The sequence below is a fragment of the Homalodisca vitripennis genome, chromosome 4, assembly GCF_021130785.1.
Source record: "Homalodisca vitripennis isolate AUS2020 chromosome 4, UT_GWSS_2.1, whole genome shotgun sequence".
Taxonomy (NCBI): Eukaryota; Metazoa; Arthropoda; class Insecta; order Hemiptera; family Cicadellidae; genus Homalodisca; species Homalodisca vitripennis.
The window spans coordinates 120496819-120522864 of record NC_060210.1 but is presented as its reverse complement, the minus strand read 5'-3'; the positions used below and the strand labels follow the sequence as shown (position 1 = coordinate 120522864).

The window sequence follows — 26046 nt, the reverse complement described above, 5'->3', positions numbered from 1 at the left end:
AATTCTTAAAATATTTTTCTAAACTATAGTTATGATGGGTCTTTGGGAACAAAAACATAATCGAGTTATTATTTTACTGCCGCAGGGTGCAATTCAGTACTATATATTTAAACAATTCCTAATAACAACATTGTATAAACGATTTATGCTTTTAAATGATGAAAATAATTACGAAATAATTTTAAAATTTCAAAATTTTAGAGAAAAAATAGAGAAGCAACCAAGGAGGGCCCATCACAATTGGAATGCGTTAAATCAGTCATGTAAACTAATGAGTTACATATGAGAATAACTTGGGGATTTGGATTACAAGGTATTTGTCCATCATTATAAACTAAACTAGTATTCACTGTCGATTGTTACAAAAAAACAAAAAAAAAAATCGTAATTCTTAAGTTTTGTGCCTAAGCCGTGTATTTCATGTTTAATTTAGAATTTTTAAGCCACAATCGTTAAAACTACTATTTAGTTTACTAAACGATAAAAAAAAATAATAAAAAAAATAACCGTCATAACCAATCTTGCCGTGGAGTCTGTTTAAATGGTTAGTTTTCCCAAAAATTACTCGTATCTATTTGTCAGGTACATCAATAATTGAAAAATATTTAAACCAGTAACCATCTATAAAAAGGCTTATAAATTAATTCCAATAATAGTTTAAATGAAAAATAAAATATTGTGGGGATTTTTCTGAGTACTTTAATTAAATTTTTTTTTTTTAGAATAAGTAAAACCACCTTTTTTAATTCTGGGGCGTATAAACATAGCTTGGTTCTAGGGAACAAAAATTAAGAAGTAACTGATGTAATGCAGATTTTCCTCCAATTTCCGTTCTCTGTGTTACTCCTTGCTGAGGATTACAACCATAGAATTGTAATTAATAAAGTTGGAAAGGATAATTGGTTATTTAATAATAATAAATAGAATATTCCCTGCCCCAGGTGTACGAAATGCAAGTAATGTTGCAAAAGTGGCCGGAAGAAACAAAATTGATGTACGCACGAGGTCGGATATAATAAAAAAAAACCCAGACCCTAAAGAGTATGAAGTTCAGCGGCGAATACATGCACTGGCACTGAGCCAGGTAAATGTGCAACCCAGGGTTTGGGTGTTCAGCGTTATATATGTAACTCGGCAATCAGCATCAAAAAAAGTTTCAAAAACATTGGTATGAGAACTATAAATAAAGGTATTCAATAACGATAAATTCACTATACAATGTTTTGACATTAACAATTGCTTAGGACTAGACACCTGGATTTAGTTTGAAATTGATTTGATTAACACACCTAATAATATTAATTTGAATTATTTAGTAATAAATGATAATTGTGCAACGTAACAGTTTAATATATTTAGACCATAGGTCAGACCCAATGAATACCAATGTCTCATTATTAAAATAATTTTATGATTACACAATAATTTCCCTAGAACTGGTGTTATAAGCTCAAATCAAATTCTTTTGCTTCCTTTTGGTACTGAATTTCTGTTCCAGAAAATTTAAATCTGACCTAGGTAAGTTATTAAATCAGTCGGTTGAGCAGTGTTTAGTTCAGAATAAACGTACTATACGAACGACTTTTCTTCATTACTGCACATTAACTGGGTAAAAATACATTTCTTTTCGAAGTCATTTTGATATTTTCTCTTATACGGTTTTTTTTCCTAGCGTCAGAAACAGAATTCCCTACACCGAAGGCAAAGGTGTCCCCTTCTTTTGTTAATCAACGGTTTTTAACCATACTCGTAAAAATAAATAAGCCAGCGGGTTCTTCTTCTTCTTTTCCCTGAAAGCGGGGGGGGGGGGGGGGGGCCAAGCAAATTTTTAAAAAAAAAATTTTTATCTTAAAAATATAAAAAATTAAATAAATAATTTTTAACGGGTCAACTTCATAGATTTATATCAGATGGTTTTTTTTTTTTTTTGGGCTTTGTCCTCACTTACTCTAAAAATTATAAAGACACACAAAAAAAATCAAAATTTAGGAGTAACGCCCCCCCCCCCCTACAAACAGTCCAGAACATAAACGGCTGCTTTTGTTCTCACATCATTGGCAGTCTTATTGTTTTAACCACAATTTAAAAAATTCAAAAAACTATGGGTGCCGACTGTTTGCGCGGGCCTACATGTTAAAATTCATATGATATTTCCATATGGAGTGCTACTCATTCACACATTTTATTACGATAGTGCACTCAGTTCATTTACAAATTGTATTGCTGTGATTTTATCAATTGGCATCATGGGGTTACAACACCTTATAATACCCTACAATAATATTTCACAATGGTCAACCAAATTAGGGTTCAACCATATAATCGAAACTCGATTTTCCCTACATAGAAGATTAAGCTTCGTTCAAAATTTGAATATGCTCAGTGCGTTGTTCGAGTAATCACCAAATAGGGAACGCAAAAACAGAAATTTCATTTTTTTCCCTAGTCCCTTCTTCGAGAAATTACAAATTCGCTAACGCTCAGCCTTAACGCTGCTCCAAGCCCTTACTTATAACAACTCCTATCAATAAAGAATAGAATAAAAAACTGAGATACAAATTAATTTAAACTAAATTGTAGATCTGAAATCACTGAAACGAGGAAGACCTTAAATAGAACTTTGTAAATAAAGCATCGTATAAAGTTGGGACAATCAGTGAATGTTTATTCACTAGTGCAGACAGACTTCAGTCATACGGAAGGCCCAACATTATTGGACGTGGAATGAACTACCCGCACAGGAGAAGCGGGAGATACCTGTGCGGGACCAGTACTTTCGGATTGCCATTGATTTCACCCCTCTCTTCCCCTCTCTCACCATTATAGTCTGACGGCCAACCATTTGTTGAAAAATGTTGTTGAACGGTTAGTTAATAATATTAAGGATATAATGGGGTGGGGGGGGGGGGGGGTGGGGGGGGGGGGGGGTGGGGGGGGGGGGGGGTGGGGGGGGGGGGGGGTGGGGGGGGGGGGGGGTGGGGGGGGGGGGGGGGAGGAGAAAAACCATTAACCACTTCAACTTTTACAGTATATTTTTTATAAATGAAGGTATAAAGGATTATGTTTTTCTTCACTTCTGTGAAGAAGAATATAATCTTTTGATTATGTTCTTCGGATATTTGATCCGAATATTTCGGATATTTGATATGGTTTGAAGTATAAAAAATGCAGCACGACGTTTCGCGGTTTGAGATCTACCCTCTTCTTCAGGTGTGAAAACCATATAGTTAAGCAAGCACAACAAATTAGTAACTCATCAAAGTATTGTCATGAATGGACGAAACACATGTGGATGTGCCTGAGGTCTTAGTAATAAATATACCAAATTACAAGTATACATTCAAGTTTAATTGTGGTAACAGAGTAAAACAAACATAAAAGGTGATTGGGGGTAAGCCTATTGGTCCAGTGTTCTACGAATATTTCCTACGAAACCTAATTGTTATCTTAAGGCACTACAATTTACTTACGTTAAATGTGGACGTTGACTGACAAATCATAAAGTTGTTGGACTTGGCTCGACATTAACTTTAGACATCAGAGATCAAGAGTTTTTTTCATCCTAAATAATCTGACTCAACGTGAAAGTGGTGAAGAGAATACAACTAGAATGAATAACAGACGAATAACTACTATAATAGCCATTTATCGAGGACAACTTACATTTGCCAAAACGTGGTCTCGTCAGAAGGACACCGCTACAAATTTAATCCGTTGAAATCTGGCAAATAAAACTCATCACAGGTAATTTGATTTACTATGTACAAATTTACTTTATAATACATTAAAATAGCAGTCTCACATAAGAGACTAATTTATGATACAAAAAATACTAATTTTACGTACAACTACGAGTGTAATAAAAAAGAGATTACTACGCGTGCCAATTATTGTTGTTATGTAGATTTAAAGATGCACGGTTTATTACAAACACATTTTATGTTCTATTACATTAAGTAGATTAAAATAAGGTACAAGAGGGATTTTTTAATATCACTGTAAATAGTTCGGGCCCACCACATTCAGTTGAAACCTTGTAAATATTGACTTTTAACAAATTTTTAGGTTACAAGCTTTTATCTCCAAATTAATGCTCAGTCATCCAACTTTAACTTAGTGACCTGATTCTTAATATTCATAAAACTAAACTCATCCCGTTTTTTGCCTAAAAATCTAGCTAGGAAGTATAATACATTTTAATGATAAATCATATTTATTTACCTTTTTTAATTGTATTATTCTATTTCAGCATAAACTTATGCAATATTTGTGTTTACAAAACTACTGTTAAACGATTTCTTGAACAAGCTAGTTGGTTTAAAACATGATTGTAAATCTAAATGAAAAATGAACTTGTCTGAATGCTTCAAAACGACTGCACACACTTAAAGATCCTGAAGAGTTAACATACCAACCATATGCCTTAGACCAACCTCTCCAGACCGAGAATGTACTGGTAGGTCTGGTAGGATTTAGTGGTAAGACTGGTTTGATTATCCGAGCCGGATAGTACAAGTGTACTTGGAATAGTGTACGTACAGTTTAGTTAAACTGTTATAAATCTTATAACTCAGCAGTTGCTGAGGGCAGTTATTAAAATATTGTATTTATTTTAATTTAATATGAATCGTTTTACATTAGCAATACCATTTAACTTGAATTTTAAGTTCTGAAGATTGTGTTTTGTTACAGATCCTTCATTTTCACCGCTTTCTCGCTTCAGTTGGTGAGTTTCATGATGAACAATTAAAATAATGTAATATCTCTTTTTGTTTTAATAATCTTCCTTTAAATGTAAAACTTGTATTGTTGTCCTTCATTTTTTTAAATCGCCTAGCTTAATTTATTTAAAAGAAAATACGATAAGAGCAACATATCAGAAATAATCGTTATTGCATCGGTTTTTAACTATAGTATAAGGAAGAGAACTATCAAAATTTTGGTTAAAAAATACTGTATAATGTAGCACTTTTGTTTTAAGTAACGTGTAACCACGAGAATAATAAACGATTTGGTCATAGTTATCATGTAGCCACGAAAATAATCAGAACTTTGGTTTAAACATCATGTAGCAACAAGATTGAAAAACATTTTGTTCACGGTTATGATGTAGCCACGTGAATAATCAACATTTTTGTTTAAACATCGTGTAGCTATAAAGAAAGTCATCACATTGGTTTAAACATCGTGTAGCCACGATAATAATCACCACTAAATAAGTTATTTAAACAATGTGTAGCTACAAGAATTACCAACATTTTGGTTTAAAAATCGTGTAGCTACAAGATAATCATCACTTTGGTTTAAACATCGTGTAGTAATATGAATAGTAAACACTTTTGTCACGGTTATCGTGTAGCTACGAGACTATCAGCACTTTGGTTTAAACATCATGTAGCTAGAAGGATAATCAACACTTTTGTTTAACACACCTGTAGCTACAAGAAAAATAGGCACGAGAATAATCAACACATTGGTTTAAAAGTCTCTCTTTAAGACGAATACTTTTCAGGAATACGTTTTTATCTACGGTGACAGGCATTAGCACGGAGTAAAGAGGGCACTGTGTATCGCTCATTCTTAAAAAATTTCACCCTCCTGGTGAGTTTTGGAGTAAAGATGGCATTTGTATGTTCTCTGTAATCTATAGTGCGAAGTAAACTTCAACAGTTGCATTGAAGGGGCGGCAGATAGTAGGGAGCCGACATTTTATAGGACGGCTAGTATAGTCAGAGCTGCGCACCCACATTTTTGTAACACTGAGCATAATAAACTCATTGTTTTAAGCTATATTTTAAATACGAATACAATCAGCATTTTAGTTCAAACTGTATTGTAGCATCGAGAATGGTTAGCAATGTGGTTTAATATGTACTGTAACCACAATTGTTCGGTTTAACCGTTTTGTAAGGCAAGCACTCATAGTACAGAAACCGCGAGGCAATTTGCACTACACAAGCAAGTACTCATCGAGGTTTTTCTTAAAGTCTAGAGATAAAATTTCCCAAGAAAAAGTTTATCGTCATTAGAAGCGCTATTTATGGGAAGGTATAAAATAGAGTTAAAAATATGAAATTATAATTTCTCTCTCATATCATATATTTCTTAGCCTGACACAATTAAAAATATCAACCGTTAGCCACGTAAATAAACATTAAATCAGCATCGGCTAACCATACACACATCCTAAAGTGACAACTTTCACTTAGTTATCTGACGATGATTTAGCTACTATTTATATAAAAGTAAAGTAAAGTAAAGTAAAGATGCCTTATTTTACCAGGCGAATTTAGGGCTAAGAAGACCATACACTTAATCTGGGGACCGAACGGCTTGAAGGTGACTTCCGAAACACCACCAATGGTCGTGCAGGCGGGCTGCTTGCAAGGACAGGATCGCTCAGCGGTCACCCACCCAAGCAGCAGCCACTCTCGACTTTCCTTGATCTGGTTATCTTGCGATAACCGTTATACCCGCTACACTACGCCATTGCCAACAACCAACAATCACGACTACGATTGGAGTTTGTATGGATTATATATGCCTGACACACAATCTGAGGGCAAAACTGTCGTTTAATATTTTTAACCCGTTCGATTCCTCCCCATTTTCAAAATTATCGTGGCCAACGAACGGTTTCTGTCTTGAGAGTAATGTCTCTACTGATTTCAAGAAAAACGAGGATGTGTGCAACTAGCCTCTAGGCTCCTAATACTATCACTATAGTGTTAATACTAAAAACGAAAAGTTCTGACCGCTCTCTTTCTATAACACTTTATAGAAAGAGAGCGGTCAGAACTTTTCGTATAATCGTGAGCTAAGGAAGATACGAGTGGCAGAGAAATATAAATGAAGAATATGACATTATGTGTTGTAAATATGGTTTAAAAATCAATGTTGATATATTATTACTCAAAGAATATACAACCAATTCCAAAATTTTGCCAAGTTACAAAACTAGGTACTTACTTATTAACTTCCACCCAGAGGTTTAAATTTAAATTGATTTCTTATTAATGCTACTATGTTAATATTAATAATACTTAAAAAAAAAAAACAAAAAAACAAAACAAATCTTTACAAACAAATTCAGGAAAACAGCTGTTAGAACTGCTAGGTTCTTAATTTAATCAGCTTAATTTATGTATTAGAGCTGAATTAATCAACAATATCGAAAACAATCAGTTTATTCTAATATATCGAAAACTATACAACTTTTTCTATGATAAGATCTTACAATAGGGAAATGATAAAATTCACTACGTAAATAAAGTTAACAGCGTTAAAGGAATAAACGATCCCCACTTGTTATTCACCGTCGCCTGGATAATTTTTTTCCGAACAGGAGCAGATTTATTGTTGAAAGCGAGTTGTCTACTCGCCGCGGCACCGGAGATGGGGATGGAAATTGAAGTGAAAAATGTCAATGCGAAAACAAGGGGTTTGTAGCGCACCCCTCCCCTCCCCCTCACAAACCCGCCGCCCTCAAAGCTACTCGCCTGTTCTCTGTATATTTGACTTAGGCCTTGTGTAACCACATTTGAGGTGAAAAGTTTTTATAACACACCAGTTATGTTTAGAAATATGATCAGTTAACTATAAAACCCATCAATAGAAGTTACACCCTAATGTAGTTTCTCCCTCGCAACATACGAGAAGTTACACTTATTGTCTACCACCCAGACAATATCCCACCTTACTGATTTATTTGTATTTATGGGGCTTCTTTGTATAAATAAATTATAAAATATTCATAAAATAGTTAGATACATTTTATTTGTTCTATTAATGCTGTTATGACGTAGAATAAACAATGGTGTGTAAATGTTTAAGATCAAAATTTAAACCGATAAAACAAACTAAATTGTGAAATAACAAGGAAAAGCGTTTAGCACATTAAAGTAAGATAGATAATAAACTTTAAGTATTGTATATGACTATTGTGTTGTCGACAGATAGTATGACAGTCAGCCGATAATCCTGGGAAAGTGAAGAACCTTGCGACGCGTCGTATAGAAATGTTTGTTAATATACAGTGAATATCTCCATCCCAAAATCAACTGAAAGGCATTATAAATTTCTCAGGTTTTTACAAGAATTTGTTCTCACGCCGTTTTAATTATCCCGTAAGGTTTCAACATAGTGACCATAAAAGATATTAATAAGCATACCCATGATAATTAAACATGTAAACTTTTCCATCAGGGAATCTTTAAACGTTTAGTGTATTTGGACTAATTCAAGGTCGAATCTAAAAAAGTTCAAGGCTAGTAATGCAATATACGGCGGCGGGGTAAGGTCTGTACCACAGAAGCTGGGCTTCCCACGGAAACACAGTTTAGCGGGAGATTACGTTAAGATTGAATTTTGAATAGAAGCTACGAGGCGGCAACAACTTTGTGTTTTTAACTTTTTTAAGTCCAATTTTAAAAGAAAAGTGTTTTGATTTATTTGTACTTCTTATGCTTTAAGGTCAAAAGGTGCGTGGTAAAATTGATCCTTAACTTTAATTGTACACTTACCTGTAATGTGCTCCCTCCAAAGTCATAGCAAAAAGAAAAGGGTTCACTACGTTTAATTATATAAACTCGATAATAGTGTACTAATATATTTTAGATAGATAGAGTTTACTTACTTGTGCATACTATTTTGTATAAAGTATAATAACACGAGTAAGTTTGACTTTTCACCTATATTAGAGATAATTTACGGTAAATCTAACGAACCTTGAAAGAACTTCATCTTGGGTGAAGACAACTTCAATTGTAATTCACTTCTCAAGTTCTTCTGTGGTTAAAGTGTTCACAAAGGATAAGTTTTCTCATTACTTGTATAATGAATAAGTAATGAATGCTTTTGAAAGATGTGAACATTAATTTCGTACTTAATGAAACTTTATATTTCTTTAGGTCAGTAGTAAATCATCTCTTACTTCTACGCAATTTTTCTCTGTGAAAGAATCAGATGTTAAGAAGACGAGAAATCAGATGTAAATAAGTCCAACTATTGTTTTACAGTAAACTAGATTCATAGACGTTATAATAGAAACATGCCTCCTAGAATGTCAAATGAGCTTACAATCGACTAATGTATATTTCCTATTCGATCTTCTCTCAGTAAAAAAAGGTAGAGCAATAAAATATAAAGCTTTGATCCCGTCAGGTAAAACGATTATGTGTCAATGCGGAAGGACCGTTCACTTTTACGGTGATATTTCGTTAGGTCCTTATATCGGTATTTCTTTAGTCTTAGGAAGAATTACGTTTCCTGACATAATATTTCGTTGTCATTTTGCACAACCCTTTAAACCATGTTGGATGTAATATGGATCTATACTTCACCACAAGGTGGATCTGATGTAAAATAATATAACAGGACTGTACAGAACAACAATATGTAAACTTGTAGTTTAGGTGCAGATGTGTAACATATAAACTTTATGCTCCAGTAATACAAAATGTTTTAACAAGCGAGTTTAGAGTTTAATAAATATTTGCAGCAGAGTGGAGACTATTGTCAGTAAGATGGGATTAGTTCCAAGGTAAGAGAGACGAGAAAACTGAATATTGTAGCTAGAAGACAAGAACAGAGAAAACCTTATTCTCGCGATAAGGCATTGTAAGAGAACTGAGTTGCAGGCTCCAAATAAGATGTAAGTGTAGACTTTAGTTTTAAGATAAGGGACAAAAGGAGTTGGTAAATAAGTGTTACGAGTGGGAAAGAAACTATAAGAGTTGGAGATTATAGCAGGCTTCAGGAAGGTAAGATACAAAAAGAGTGGATTGCTGCCTTGAGGAAAGAAACGACAGAAGAGTGTAGCCTTGAACCTAAAAGAGACACGAGTAGACTAAAGATTGTTGGATCGAGGTAAAATATAGAGAAGAAATAAGTTTATAGCCCTAAGATAAGATAAAGTCGGATAGAGAGAGGAGATATTATCTTGATGTAAGGAGTTCATAACCGTTAAAATCAAGGTAAGCGGCAATATTGAAACTGATATGATAACCTGGACACAAGAAAGAACATAAACAAGGAGAGTCACAAAACTGTAGCCTTGATGAGATAGAAAAGGAGAAATCTATCTGTATTCCCCAGAAAAGGATGAATACGATATTAGGTATTAAAGCCTCGCTGCAAGAGAAACAAGGATTAGAAGAATGGATCTTTAGTCTTGAGGCAACGAGAACGAGAACGAGTACTCTATATGATATAGACTACCATTAAGGTAAGTGACTAGAGAATAGCGGAGACTATCCTCTACGAAAGAGATATGGGAAGATTGGAGACTTATTTACAGTACATCCCTTTATTTAAAGAGGTATTTATCCTGTCATCTTCACTGGCAATATACTATGGCGTACTTACAAATAGTGGTGGTAGTATTTAAGGTAGGGGAACACTGAATTACTGTTGCTTTTGACTTTTTATCTCAAAATAAAATATAGTTGGAGGAATAGCATAGTATAAATACTATGTGTTATGTTTTGAATAAACTTCAATGTTTCAGAAATCTTTTACCTGTATGTGTGTGTAAATTAAATATTTCAGACATAATGCGAGATAAATTAATATAATAATACATTCTGTATTAGAATTAATTGTTGTTAGCATTAAATATATTCAACGTTCAAGTAGTATTTTATTAATTGAATAAGAAAGCTAGCAAATTAATGTGCAACAGTAATGTTACAAAGAGACAGATAACCAAGTAAATGTTTGGCAATCTGCTGTGCAATAAGTTGAAAAACATTGGAGCTAGACATTCAGATCCGGACAAGACATGTTTATTCCAGTTTAATGTCTGACCTTGCCACATATTGTCAGCCCGTCTGTGATAGCTAGGGACAAGTGGTCAAGTCAAGTAACTATTTTGCAAGCTTTTACAATTTACAAAAACAAAATACTCAGAGCTTAATTGAACGTCCACAATGTCCTTCATCCTTCTTCTTTGCTAGATGAAGCCACAAACTTGTTTATTTGTTTTACGGTAGATTGTTTGAGACTTTGGCAGCAACAAAATCCTTCGTAAGCAAAACATGCCTTTGAATATATACAAACCATCAATATTCGTAATTCAGACGTATCATCTTCTTCCAAAAAAAGTGAAACCGTTGCACATTAGGGTTATTCGATGACAAGACTATTCGTTTAAATATACAATGATAGTGATACAATAATTCATTTCAACCTTCACCAAGGAGTCAGCAGACGCAAATCTTATAACTCGGATGTAAGCGTCTCTAACAATTTGTCTTTGATTACCAGAGAAAAGTTTTTTTTTAATTTTTAACGGCTTTTTCTTCCTGAGCAAAGTTTTGAGCTCTTAAATTTTGCACCCAAAAAACCTGTCAATTAAAGTATGACGGTGAGATGCAGCAGAGCAAAAATTATCATGTATACTCACTTGGTCCTATTTTCAAAATTAAGATAAAAACAATATTAAATTTGCGTCACAAATGGGTTGCACCCACATATTGCCTCGAGTGGACAGGACGTAGTCTTTTTTCCAGAGAAAAGATGGCATAAGATCCGGCTATAGTGGAATATATTAATTTTTTACCTCTTAAGAGCAATGTTACTTCTAAATCCGTTTACAGCTTTAGTGTTAATCGTAGAAATGCAGCTATGTAGTTTGAAGGTATAATAAGAGTTAGAAATTTTTGTAAACAATTATTTTTGAATATTTAAAACTTCGAACAAAAGTCCTGAATTTTCTTCTGAATAATAACAACCAATATAATACCGTTACGTCTAAAAAACGAGTGGTTGCGTCATAATGACAAACGTAAAGTGAGAAATGTCTCACCATTTTATAAACAATGAAGGAGGCAAACATTGTTGAGTCTTAACAACTGTTTTCATGCTCTCAAACACACACGATTTGACTTATCAGTGCTTGTCTCTCGAGGCCACCGTTGTGCCATCTATCAAACGATTATTGCTCCTCATATCCTACAACGTCCTGTCCAATTATTTATTTCTTCTTTATGAACAACAGTGATAATGTTCTCTGTACATCAGAGTGTCGGGAGTAATTATGTTCACTTTAGCGTTACCACGCGTATTTGCGAGATATCCCGCGCGGTAAAAATGACTCGAACACGCGTATGACGGCAAATCTCGATATAGAAGTGTTTGTCCCTGATCGTGCACAGTAGTTCGTAAAACAGGTGATACAATTGATTCGACTAATGTAAATTATACGTCAAAGTATAGCAACGCCAATCTTCCGCCGTATTTCACGATTAACGCCTTTTTTTCTGTGTACAGAGGATGACAGTGCAATTATTGAGATCTGCGTGCAAGGTCTGATTAAAGCGAAATGCGTGTTGCATGTTATATCTCAACATTATTTACAGAGATTTTAATTGAGATTTCAATTTTAAGTTTTTTGCTATGATTACTTTTCTGTTTTCTTTCTGTGAATATTTTTCATAGAAAAGTCCTTTAGGTCTTTGAACAAACCTGTTCTTATTTTTTACATTCTAATAACTTCACAAATCTTAATTCAAATAGAACTCAAAGTTAATTAACATTACTTTTTAAAAGCTAATTACACGCAAGGGGTAAATATAGAGGTTTATGTCTAGCGTTCTAGGGGCTAAGGGCAAAGTGAAGATTTTATCCTTCTTCAGCAACAATGGAAGTGTGATGCTTGAGGATACAACCGCGATGGCAATTTGCACTCTTGTCTTTTACAAATAACAAATTAATTAGAAATGTTGTTCCACCAGGATTAGAAAAAAACAATAATAATAGACTAGAATATTTGAGGAAATATTTTACGTTCCTTCAGCAGACAAGGAGGCATAACTAGGACAAAGACTGAAATTTAGTTGCAGCACACTCTACATTCTGGAAAAAAACTGTTAGAGAAACACGAGTTTGTGCATATATTAGTCAAACAAAAATCAGGATACAGGGTAAATCTTATACAGTACCAATAAAACTGGTGGTAAAATTCGTCAAAACATACGTAATAAATGCCCATACTATGAATAAAGTTGTATAAGGTTGTTACTACGCATACATGCTCTGAAGTAAGAAGTAGTTGCATATGCAAATTGTATTGCCCAGGCCTGTTTCTCTTACAACAAATTGTATTGCCCAGGCCTGTTTCTCTTACAACAAATTTAAATGGAAAAGTCGCCCCAGAAATGAAATTAGGGACCAAGTCGCTTATTATAAGTCGGCCTATAAGGTATTATTTAACAATAAAAAGTACCCTACCCAAATTTATACTTTGGTAAGGAGAAGGACTTGACATAAATTATATTGACAATTGACAAATTGACATATTGACATATATTATATTGACAATTATATTGACAAATTGACAATTGCATAATGACATGATCAATTTGATTTCTTTTACCACATGCATCACTGTTTTATAGATCATTGCAAATAATTTTTTATTAGCAGAAATATTAATTATCAAAGATCTAGATTTAAAAATAAACTGAGTCGTTACAACAGAATGCTGATAAAAATTAATGATAATGCATTGCAGTCTGTGTCGCATGGGAAGAACATCTCATACAACACCTGTAATTATCTTAGTAAAACCATTAAACATAATGGGGTTTTGAGCTGAAAAAGTACGTTTGAGGTTCTGGTGTATTTTTAAAGAAGATAATATCTTATTTTTATATGTTATTTAGTGATGTGATATATTACTCTCATATTTAAGACTTTAGATAAACACAACATCGAACAACACCATCTGAATTCAAAGGCATAGCATTTCATCTCTCTAAAACAATCTAACTCATATAAAGAAATGTACAGAAGTATATTTTGTCTTTGTTCGTGTGAAAAAATTCGGTTTGTTACAGAACACTCCAATGCCTTTTTTATTGTTTTATCAAAGGCTTAAGTAAAGACGAATCCAAGATATTGTAAGACAACAGCACTAATTGTATAACATTTTAAAAGTTATTTGAAATATAGTTCATTTTATGTTTCACTTATTTGTGGAAAAAAGCGAAAACTGCGAAATATAGAACAGTTCTTGGACATTTGTCGTGATTAAAATTATTGCATGGCAGAAAAACGTAGTCTTTGGAGGATTTTTGATTCTGGCCGATGCTATACTATTTTGAATTTCTGTAATCTTAGGACATTCTCAAAGATTTGCTATAGAATGAAAGCCTCCAAAGATGCTAAAGCTCAAGGTCAGACAATTACACTCATCTAATTCTCCAAAGGCGAAAGTAGACCATTTACCATGCCAGACAGGCTTGATTGAATTGGAATAATCTTCATCGATATAAACTAAGACAGGGCATGGTTAAAGTGAATAATCGAGCGATTATCATGGTCAACCCCACTTGTCGTGGCCGTGAATCAACCCCCGCCATCAAAAATATGGGTTTTTTAGGTAACCATCGATAAGCATTTAAATTTTATGACTCTTAATGAAACATTTCCTCGACATGCCGCTTCGGAATCGCTAATCTTAGCATGAGTGACTTTTTCTATCATAGCAGTCTTTTCGAATACAAATAAGAGTGCAGACATAGGAAAGGCCACGGTACCCATGGTCTTTACTACACATACTACCACATTTCAGAATACTCGTGACACCATATTGCTCTAAAAATACTACCTTCAGTGAGGAATTTTATCGCAGGTCCAACAAGATAAAAGAAAGACCCCATGGTGGTCATCCTGAGGATACTGGCCTTCTTTGATTCCTATTCATTTAGGATTGCAAGATCTGGATGACCAAGATGATCAAAAGGCGTATTAATTATTAATGAAAGGCGACACGGGCACTGCAATTGACTAGTTCAGATGGACCTCTCTCATGGTTTCTCTTAGTTATTTCATAAATTCTCGCTCTTTATCGATTTCTGTTTGTAGTAAATCAAACGTCCTAAATCTCTTTGTTTCTCTTTTGTTTGCAAATAAATCAATCATAAATTGATTGGATATTTACAAAACTACAGTAAGTAAGACCATAGGCGTAATTTGGGGGTGGCAAGGGGTGGCAGTTGCCACCCCCAGAAATTGTGGAGCCCGGTATTTTGCCACCCCAGAATTTTTGAAGTAAATGTCTAAATAATTTACTATACACTATACTTACTTACTGGAAAACATAGAACTACTCAACAATATGATTATCTTTTAACTTTATCAATTAGCCTCATTAATTTTGCTTAGTTTAGCACAGCTAAGATACACGTCTTTTAAAAAACTTGTAAAGATAATACTTAATATGAAAGAGGTGTAGTAGAATTTAACGAATGATGAAATAAGAACTTCTAAATGCGTGAAGAGCGAGAAATGCAAATACACAGTTGCTGCGCTCGTGCTGGAAACGGCAAACTCAGGTGTAATTGGTTGGCGAGGGAGATTTGGCAACAGGGCACCTGTTGATATTGTTCTTAGAAACGTAGGTCGCACCTCGTCTTCGTGTATCTCCTCACATTTAAGACATTACTTCCTCAGTAGATGTATTCGATTAGTCAGTTGCAGTACGATTATTACATTTCAAGTGGACCGTCGTATGATTGAATGGACTAAGAGATGGTAAGTTTAGTTCAGTTCTTTTTTCGTAGGTTAAACTTAGGTGTGTGTCAGTTTCTTGGGAGTTTCCCCATCTTTGTTTACATCCAACTAGGCCTAATGCTGAAAAAATAAGAAAAATAGATTTTTACTGACTAGATTTCAATAAATGGCCCCCAAAAAAACATAACCTCAACTTCTAACTTTATTAGTTCTGCCAGTTATGTTTCTGCATTGTTACGGTTTATGGTTTTAGTTGTTTTAAAAACTTTTTATAGGTGTTAATTGGTTGGTATAGGAGAAGTTTTTTGCATAGGGAATAAGTAGCTTGTTTTATAGTACGGTATGGAATACTAGGTTTATTTTTGTTTGTTTGGCCACCTAAATGCTTTTACCGATGTCATATAACCTCACATTTAACGCAACACTACTTTAACCTATATATGTAAAAATAACAACGATACCATCCAATCACCTGAAATTAAGTAATTTCAGCTTATACCTCTAATTAGGTTATGCTGTCATTTTAATAACTCCCGCCTTCCTGTGTTTTAGACAGCTGTTTTTGCAATGCCGTGGCTGTCAGGCTGCAGACGTTTGTGTACGAAAATGACTAAAAAGGTCATACAAAATAATTAGTAAACATCCAGATCTTTTATGGGTCTTGCAATTAATTATTAAAATACAACAATCAACTCGTAGAGTTAAGGCAATGAACTTTATCTTTAGGCAAAAAAGAATGAGTGTAATTACCAGATTTAATACCAGCAAATTTTAAACTATTTCGAAAACCTGGTAATGTAGGCAGACTTGGGTTTTTTTCGCCTTTTTTTTTTTAGCTTCTTAAGTACAGTTTACAGTATGCAAATAAAAAGTATGACTGTTTTACTCATTGGCTGTTAGGCTGTGTTTATTCCGATACAAATTTTACACAAAAATTTCCCAAAATTACAAAACAAAACTTTGGTAGATAAATCAAAATAAAGTAAAAATGAAGAATAATGGTTTTCTTAAAAACCACCGTTTTTGAGATATCTACCATTTTGTTTTATTAAATTTTATTTATATATCTCGAGAATGTTTTTGACCGATTTAACTCAAACTTGGCATGGTTTTTTATCTAATACAATTCCATATTCAGAAGATATTACCAATTTAATTTCAAATCATTAGTTTTCAAAATGATTGCCATTTAAAATTTCTTACCTAAATTGTATGAAAACCATAAACTTGAAGTCAAATGTCAGGGCATCTTTTTTGTTGCCCTTTCAATCCCCTATCAAATGGTACGATGTCAAAACAAAGAGATGAGAAATAGTGTCACACACAATAGCGCCCAAAATAAAAAAATTGTGCAAAGCTATGCATGTTATAGACTTGTATTAATTTAGGTTTAGGACTCTGTGTTCTAGTAGCATTTTGCCATTATTTAAATGTTTCTTTTGCTATTCTTAATGGGGTTTTTTCAGGCTCAGAAGAACAAAAAAGGGCAGAGTTCGTTGCTGTCCTACTTTAGCTCAGGCCCAGCAAACAAAAAGAAACGGTTAGAAGATGAACTACCAGAAGGAGTTGTTTTTGGAACATGAACCAGAACCGGCTGTAGTAGACGTTTTAGATTCGTCATCGGCTCAGTTAACAACCACAACTACAAATGAAGATACCACAACTACTCCTACAGATTGAAGTTGCAGAGTCCTAGCTGTTCCTCTAGTTCATCTGACCAATTGACAATCACTGTAATTAATAAACGTGATCCTGCTCATGGCCCAGGTTTGGCTAAGGCGTTTTTTAGGGAAGGCTCATTCCAACCACGAGAATTAAATTTCCCTAAAACGGGATGGTAGGAAATTTAGGCCAGAGTGGTAAAACTGTATCCTTGGCTGGAATACAGTCCCTCTAACTGACAAAGCGTTCTGTTTTGCCTGCCGTTCGTTTTACAGCCCAGAAGAAAAAAATGCAGAAAATGTATTTACACTCAAGTGGGTTTTCCAAATGGAAGAAAGCTGTAAAAGTATTTGAGAATCATGAAAAGAGTAACTCGCATCGAAGTAGTAACACTAAACTCAGTTCTTTAGAGAAGCCGACAAAAGTGGCACTGTTATTGAAAAGTAAATCAAAAGTATTCAGAAGACAGTACAAGAAAACAGATTGTACTTAGAGGCTTTGTGTGAATCCCTGATATTTTGTGGGAGACAATCTATTGCTCCTAAGAGGTCATGACGAATCTACAGATTCAAAAAACAGAGGAAACTTTTTGGAGCTGATGAGGCTTCGTTCCAAAGATAATAGTTTAGTAAACAAATTCTTTGTAGAGCATCGCAAAAAATTTTCAATATACTTCAGCGACTTTCCAGAATGAGCTTCTGTCCATAATTGGGGAACAAATTTAAGTTGCACATTGCCAAAGAAGTTAAAGATGCAAAATGTTTTTGCCATTATAGCTGATGAGACCCAAGACATAGCAAAGCACGAGCAAGTAGCTATTGTCTTGGAGACATGTTAATGAAAAACTAGAAGTTCATGAGTCGTTTGTGGGGTTTTACCGTGCTAGAAGAACTGATGGCGATACACTGGCAAATGTACTTAAGGACGTTTTGATTTCACTGGACTTGAATATTAAACATCTGCGTGCTCAGTGCTATGATGGGGCTTCGAACATGAGGGGTCCCTACAAAGGAGTGGCAGCTAGAATTATACAAGAAGCCCCCATGGCAATGTACATTCACTGCAATGCACATATATTGAACTTGTGCATTGTAAGCTGTTGCACAGAGCGTGAATTCAATAAGAAACACCTTCTTTGTGCTTCAAAGTCTTTACAACTTCATTGAGAAATCAACTAAAAGACATGCTGTTTTTGAAAACATTCAAAAAAGTGCAAAAAGCTTTAGTGGTGGAACAGCAACATTGAAGTCTTTGAGTGATACCAGATGGGCTTGCCGTGTCGAAGCAGTGCGTTCTTTGTTAGATAATTTTGATGCCACTCTTACGACACTACGAGAGATTTCTGAAACAGACCCTGACAGTGGTGGACAAGCCAATGCTTTGTTGAAAAATATGGAGGACTTCAACTTTGTATTTGACCTTCTATTACTCAGGAGAGTTCTAACACAATGTGACATACTGTCAAAGACCCTTCAGTCAAGCAGTGTGACCTATGAAGTTGTGAAATCTGTAAAAAACAGCACACTTGAAGTTTTGCAATCCTTCAGAAACAGATGAGTTTTTTCACCAAAGTTGTTCAATTCACTGCACAGAAATTGCTGACACGTGCGGGTTTAGAGCTGCCGAGTTGCAAGAAAGGGCAAAATTCCCTCAAAAATCGGGGGTGGGAGTAAAGCTCCATTTGAATCTGTACAAACAGTACTACAAAGTTTCAATCCTCTGGCCAGTTATTGATATCCTAAGCGAGGAGATAGAGGCCAGGCTTCAAGAAAAACAACCTAGATGTACTTAACCACTTAAGCAAAGTTCTAGGTGGAAGTGATATAGACACACAGTGTACAGTTATGTGTGTAAATACTATAGTTTAGACTATGACATTCTTCTGTCTGAACTAAAACTGTTTTAACAGAACGGAGGAATCAAGAAGCAAAAGTATCCAAGAAAGAGCTGACGTTTTTGTACAAACATCTTTGAAAAGTGTGTTCCCTATGCTTTTTGAACTTTTTCGTTTGTACTATACAATTTCCAATGAACTCGGCATCGTGTGAGAGATCCTTTTCATGCTTACGGCGGTTAAAGACATATACTAGAAACTCTATTGGCCAGGAGAGGTTGTCTTCGTTAGCCCTTTTGGCTATTGAAAGGAGTGTAGAAATAGACATTTCAAAAGTAATTGATGACTTCAATTCAAGCCAGAAGAGAAGGCTTCATTTTGTTTAAAACTAACTTGTGGATGCAGTCTGGTTACATAGAATAAAGTGAAATTTGTTTGGATCATGTTTACTTGATTTTTCCTTTTATAAAAAAACAAACGGGCTGGGCACACATAAATTAAAATTGGGCACACTTTTGAGTTGTGTGTGAACAATAATTACCTCACTTGTGGACCTTGTGGTTTAGTTAATAACTCAATTCATTAAAAATTATTGGTTTTAGGCTAAGTTTTAGCAGTAAATTTTTGTAAAAATAGCTTGAAAAAGCTTAAAATACTAACAAATTTAAAGCCAGTTTCTTACAATTTTCCGGGGGAGGGCCCCGGACCCCCCTCCACCTGGGGGGTATTCCATACCCCCCAGTAGATCTTGCCACCCCAGTTAAAAAGCTGAAATGACGCCCCATGAGTAAGACTTTCCACATTCCTCTTATTGTAGAAATTAGCAGTAAAAAAGTCGATTTTTAAGTATTGAGCTTATGCTCCCATTGAGGATATTGACGGAATAGATATCATCCAAGTTTTGTAGAGCTGTGTACATCTTAGGTACCTTCTATCAATAAAAAGTAGGGAATACCGGAGAGCATTCTAAATATGATATTATTGCCTTGCAAATTCAGACTGTACCTCAGGTACTACTTGCTGTGGGAGTAGGATAATGTATCTTCGTTTAAACTTTAGTCCCATAATTATGTCGTACATTAACAAAACTTTGGAGACAATGAAGTGCATATGAGCTCATCCATGGACTTCCTTTTGTCGTTGATTATTACTTTGAGGGTTTCCTATTCCTTAGGAACAAACTCGTGAACATCTTTATTTTGAATAATATATATTTTGTTTTTATTATGTGACTTCTGCAGTTAACTAAGTAGCTAAAGTTTAAGTCTCGGACAGTTACAGCATCGTATTTTCTAGTGTTGTGATTCCAAACAAATTACATTTGTTGTTTTGTTGTTCTTAATGTCATAAAACTCCCTCTCTAGTGGTAAACCCGTTCTGAACCATGAGATTCGGCATAAGGTTGGCTTCATTTATTTCCAAAAGTCATTTGAAAGCAACCGTTGTTACAATTGTTAAGTTACATACGAAATTATAGCTATGGAATATACAAGTTATAATAATAAACGTATACAAAAGTTTAGAAAACTGCAGTACCGAAGTAAGTTAAATGTCAGTGTTAGCAGCACATACCATAAGGTCACCTTTCCATTCATTGGGTTGAAAAAGTGAAATTTATTCTGGAGCCAACATAAACTGTCTTGTCAGTGTCATTGTTACTTTGAGGGGGTGGAAAAGGGTTGAGTTATTGTAACCAGACATCAGAAAAGTCCGGGCAGAAGCTCTGTTGAGGTTCATTTAATTTTACTTATTCTGAAGATCTCTGGTAACTTTAGGATTGCTCTTTGCATATTTTACTTTCTCCGACGAACTGAACTGAATGTTTACTGTTGTATTAGTATAAAACCGTATTGTTCTTCCGCGAATTGTTTTATCATACCTTGAAACAACACAAATTTGTCTCTTTCATTTGCAAACTATTACTATTATCATTGATATCTCAGTTTTAGATACCTACAATTTCTTCATCAAGATATATTGATCTCATATGGAAAAATCCCTCCTGCCACTTTAAACTTAGTAGGTCTGATTGGTTTAAGCCTATTTTACCTGTTTAAACCTATGACCGATCCTCAATAACCCGCTAAGCTCACAGTGTACAATACGGGACGTATGCACGCACTACCTCTACGGCGAGGAACATCCGTCTGCTCTCCCAGGAGTATTCATTTCTGACTAGTTTATAACATATACAGGGTACAAACAAACTGATATGTCACTTAAATACACACAGTACATGGCACTTAAAATCACTGGACATACGAATGGATATTCAGGAACGCCACATCACGAACTGCAAATGTGGCGATAATATTGAGGTAAAAATGAGCGGTCGATAGGTCTAGTTTTCTGAAGAAGATGACAGTTCGAGAGAAGCTCCCTTAAAAATAAAAGTTTTTCAAGCCCAAACACGAGAAACTATTGAATCTCCCTGCCTTCCCTGCCCGCATTGACTGGGAGAACCTATAACAGGAGTAGACTCATTTTCTTCCAAGATGACATGACCTCCCCATGAGATCTCGACAGAAATACCCTTCTCCCAAAGATTTAATCCTGACAAAGCAGCGCAATGGTTCTATTAGGAATAAATGAGTTTCCTCATCTTCTTCAGAAAATACCTCCGTCTATGGCTATAAGCTCAAACTATACTTGAGCTTATAAACTCAATTTCATATGTATTCGAGATTACATCACACGCACGATGTAAACTTAAGAACGCTCTTCAATATTTCTCGCTATAGCTTACAACTACAGATTGTTGGGAGAGTAGGCCTTTCAAAAAGAATTTTGTGCAATTGACTGACGTGTTTCTTACTTTGGGTGTGTACTCATAAAAACAGTTTAATATCAGCTGTCAATTATGAAAGTGAACAAGAGGCAATTGTCCCATTCAGTTTGCAATTGACTGGCTTGTTTCTTACTTTGGCTGTGTACTCATAAAAACAGTTTAATATCAGCTGTCAATTATGAAAGTGAACAAGAGGCAATTGTCCCATTCAGTTTGCAATTGACTGGCTTGTTTCTTACTTTGGCTGTGTACTCATAAAAACAGTTTAATATCAGCTGTCAATTATGAAAGTGAACAAGAGGCAATTGTCCCATTCAGTTTGCAATTGAAAATAAACCATTCATAATTTGTTTGCTTAGTAATTATTTCGTTTCCATTCAGGGGCAGAACTACTCGACTTCAGCTGTTCAGTTAAAAAGATTCAAAATCATTAACTCAGGTTAAATTACCGTATAAATAACTAACTAATCAAATTTTTCCTGCTGACACCGGCCGCATAAGCTTAAGAACTAAGAACTGTATTACTGTAAATGTTACCAGTTAACATCTTAATTTTACTCCAAGTAAAGTAGCACACTCGTAAATGTTATTATCCAATTTGCTTTTTGTTGTGGGAGGAAGTAATTATATGGCTTGATAATTCGAATTTTCTTAATGAGTATTTTCGAAAAATAATTGTACTTTTAACTGTTTGATACTTACTAAACATTATTCTCTACATGGACCACTACATAATTCAGTTTCCAGATTAAATAAACAAACTCTGAGACAGAACCAAACACTTTCGCTCTATAGAAGTAACATTATAAAGCCTCACTCGACTGCATTGACTTAACCAAAGGTACGACTATGTCGAAGCACCGTGCCCTCTGTCAGCACAGAGAAATAATACCCAATTACGCTTCTTCGCTCTTCAGTAATAACACTTCGTTGCCTCTTTTAACCTCTTTGGATTTCGTTTTCAATTAAAAGAACAGAGACTGTTTCCTTCACAATGTAATGCGATAATCTTCTCAAGTTCCCGAGTGTCTTGAGCGTTGACTGTATTACAAGAGATGTTTCACGCATCATGTTTGACATTTGCAAAGACAGAAGCATACAGAAATACCCGTCCTCTGTAATGACTGATGCACGCATCAAACTGTACGGTATTACGATACAGGTTTACATTATATACATGTAGAACAACAAAAAGAAAGAAAAAATTAATGCTTTTAAACGCTTATTGCTTTGCCGTCCATTATTCTTGGGTTCGGCCAGCACCAAATAGCCTTTAACATATGAATTACTAGATCCCTATGTTTTGAATTGATTTGATAGTCAAATACGTCCTGTACAGCTTCCAATCCAACTGCAGAAACGTTCACAAGACATATTTAATATTTATTGTTAATATTTATGTTAAATGCATTATTTAGAATCTTCTACAAAGCTCAATTCAAATAGTGATTAAAAGGTGCCTAAACACAGACAAATTATCTTAATTTCAGGTTGGGCGTTATATCGGATAATATGTTTGTTTCGGGAAAATTCTGAAGATTCTAGATTTGAAAATTCTTTGGGTCATTTTTGTATAGCAATGTAATGTATAGCACGTCATAAAAAATAATGTTTTATGTTTAAATGTAGTTTTAATATATATCTTATACACATTGTTTACAAATTGTTTATCCTGATATTTTTCGATGCCATCATGGCTACCCATTAGACCAATATACAAATATTCTCCAAGACGTAGTTAAATCCTATTGAATGAAAATCCTTCATCCATCTCAGAGACTCCTTTAGAAATGAACTTATACAGAAGTCTATATATTAGTTCATTTTCAAGACATCGTGCGGGCAGACAGATAAAAAAAATGTTTTCAATGACAAGCTTCGCTAATGCTCAGCCAATTAGGCATTTCCTCAAGTCAAAATTATATCAAATGCATTACTATGAAAAATTTATGCATATTTCAATTTGTTTAAAGACATTCGTTATATATAAATAAAAATAAGTATCGCTAGAAATTAAAAAGTACTGGTTCTCCACTAAGGAACTATGAATATACTACGTTTCATTAACATGATAATGAAAGGAAAGAACGTGGTTTCACCAGTAATTCGTTTACCAGTAATCACTTATCTCCGATATACCTTCCAGGACGAGCCTCGAGCCGCTAGTCGTCGAGCACTGATTACCAAACTTAGACACAGCTCAAGAATTTAATTTTACCAGTAATTAGTTTAACAGTAATTACTTATCTCCAATATACCTCAAAGATGATTCTCCAGCCTCAACTCGTTGAGTAATGATTACCAAACTTAGCCACAGCTCATGCATTTAATTTTACCAATAATTAGTCAAAGAGTAATTACTTATCTCAAGCACGTCGCTGATACGAAATACGAGTTCCCGCACGTTTCAAGAACTTAGTCCAGCAATAGGCTATTACCCATTTCACGCAAATCTCAAGAACCCAAGGGTGTGTGGGCAAGAAGCTCTCGAGAGAACAATTCCGCAAGTAACTAATTATTCTTTGTGTTCTTGAACGCCATGCATTTAACATGCTTTTTGTAATTAAATCAACTAGGGTAACTCAAGTGCTCTAAGGGGATTATCGCACTACGTTGTGAAGGAAACAGAGTCACCGTGTTTTGTAATTGGAAATGAATCCAAATGAGTTAAAAGAGCCAACGAGGTGTTATTACTGAAGGGAGAGAAGGAGCGTAATTGGGTGAAATTTCTTTGCGTCTACAGAAGCGCGGAGTGGTGAGGTGCTTTGGTGTAGCTGTACTTGCCAGTAGTGTTAAATAATTGTTTAAAAGACTCTTACTTCATGTATTGCATATATTAAATATGAAAATTCTATTGGATATTTTATTAGAAATTGAATAATTTCCATAGCCATTATTCTCAAATAATGACTATCTGTTATAAAAATAAACCATAATAAATAAAATATGTGCAATACAAATTACAGCAATGCAATTTTGTTCTGAAATCGCAGTAGTTTTGACAAATTAAATGGTTTCATATCATTAGACAGGTTTAAAATGTGGAAAAATGTATAATGTATTAGGAAACGAATTTTCACTGTATATACCTTGACTATAGATGTATTTATATCATCTTCAGTCAACTGAAAGTCAACCGTCAGACACAAAACAATATTTATATCATCTTCTGACAACTAGATAAAGAAACTAAACTTCACCACTTTTATGGTATGTATATTATTAACTGAAGCTGATTTAGCTAATATTATTATATACATGTATGACTTTATGTTATAAGTGTGTCTAGCTAAGAAATATATAGTCTGGCGAAAATATACCATTTTTTACATTTAACCCTTTTGATGCCATCCCATTTCTACCTTCACCTAAACTATGATTACTTTTTGTCTAGACTGTACCCTTTGTTACGACTACAACAATGGGCATTGTTTTGTTTCAAAATGACAATAATTGAGGCTATTTTACAAGGAACTAATAAAATGCAATTTTTATATTTTATATTATTTTAACCACTTTTAATAGCCTGGAATGTTTTGTGAAAAACAAAATTAAGTAATACAAGTATTTATCTATATGAATGAAGTAATACATAGAGGTTAAGAATGTGAAGTTTTTACAGTAATTAGCCGCTATCATGATTCACGATCCCATACTGCATTCACTCTACATGTACACCAGTCATATGAACAAGTAATGTAACACATAGGCCTATTTGTGGTGTGAAAGGGAAACTGTCTCAAGCGATGTAAGAATGGTACTCGGGGGTCCTAGCAACACGTCGTGGTTGATAATGTACATTTACAATTCCCTCTTCTCAACCAAATATTGATGTTATATGACAGAGGGAAACGTGAAGTCGAACAATAATTTCTTTTGGCTATATTTCTAATAATACTTATATGGAAATTAATTTTTTCCCCATTTTTTTATGTAACATTGCTAGTTATTTGTAGCAATCGACTCTGGATGGAACAATCTGTGAAGATTCGGGGAAAATCTTGAGTAAAAAATGGATTTTATACTTTTTAATGGTCTCGATGAAGCAACGCAATAAATGTCTCTAATTTTGTGGAAGTAAAGGATTATAAATAATATATCCATGAGTAACACAAACGTTTTTCAACACGATACAGACCTATTTTAATTGACAGTGTGTTAGATTCTGCCGACTTCGACATTCCCGACTGAACTTTATATTCTCAATACGAATAAGGATAACGATGGCTTTTTGTTAGCCAACATC

At 34.4% G+C, this 26046-nt stretch overlaps 1 protein-coding gene across 1 annotated transcript in view; it reads left to right on the top strand.

The window, feature by feature from the left end:
- The first annotated feature begins 4694 nt into the window (after positions 1-4694).
- Positions 4695-26046, top strand: part of LOC124360049 (myosuppressin) — a 165494-nt gene continuing 144142 nt past the window's right edge. Inside the window, exon 1 of the mRNA XM_046813301.1 lies at positions 4695-4726. The gene's annotated coding sequence lies outside the window, so the exon portion shown is untranslated. The remainder of the gene's footprint in view (positions 4727-26046) is intronic.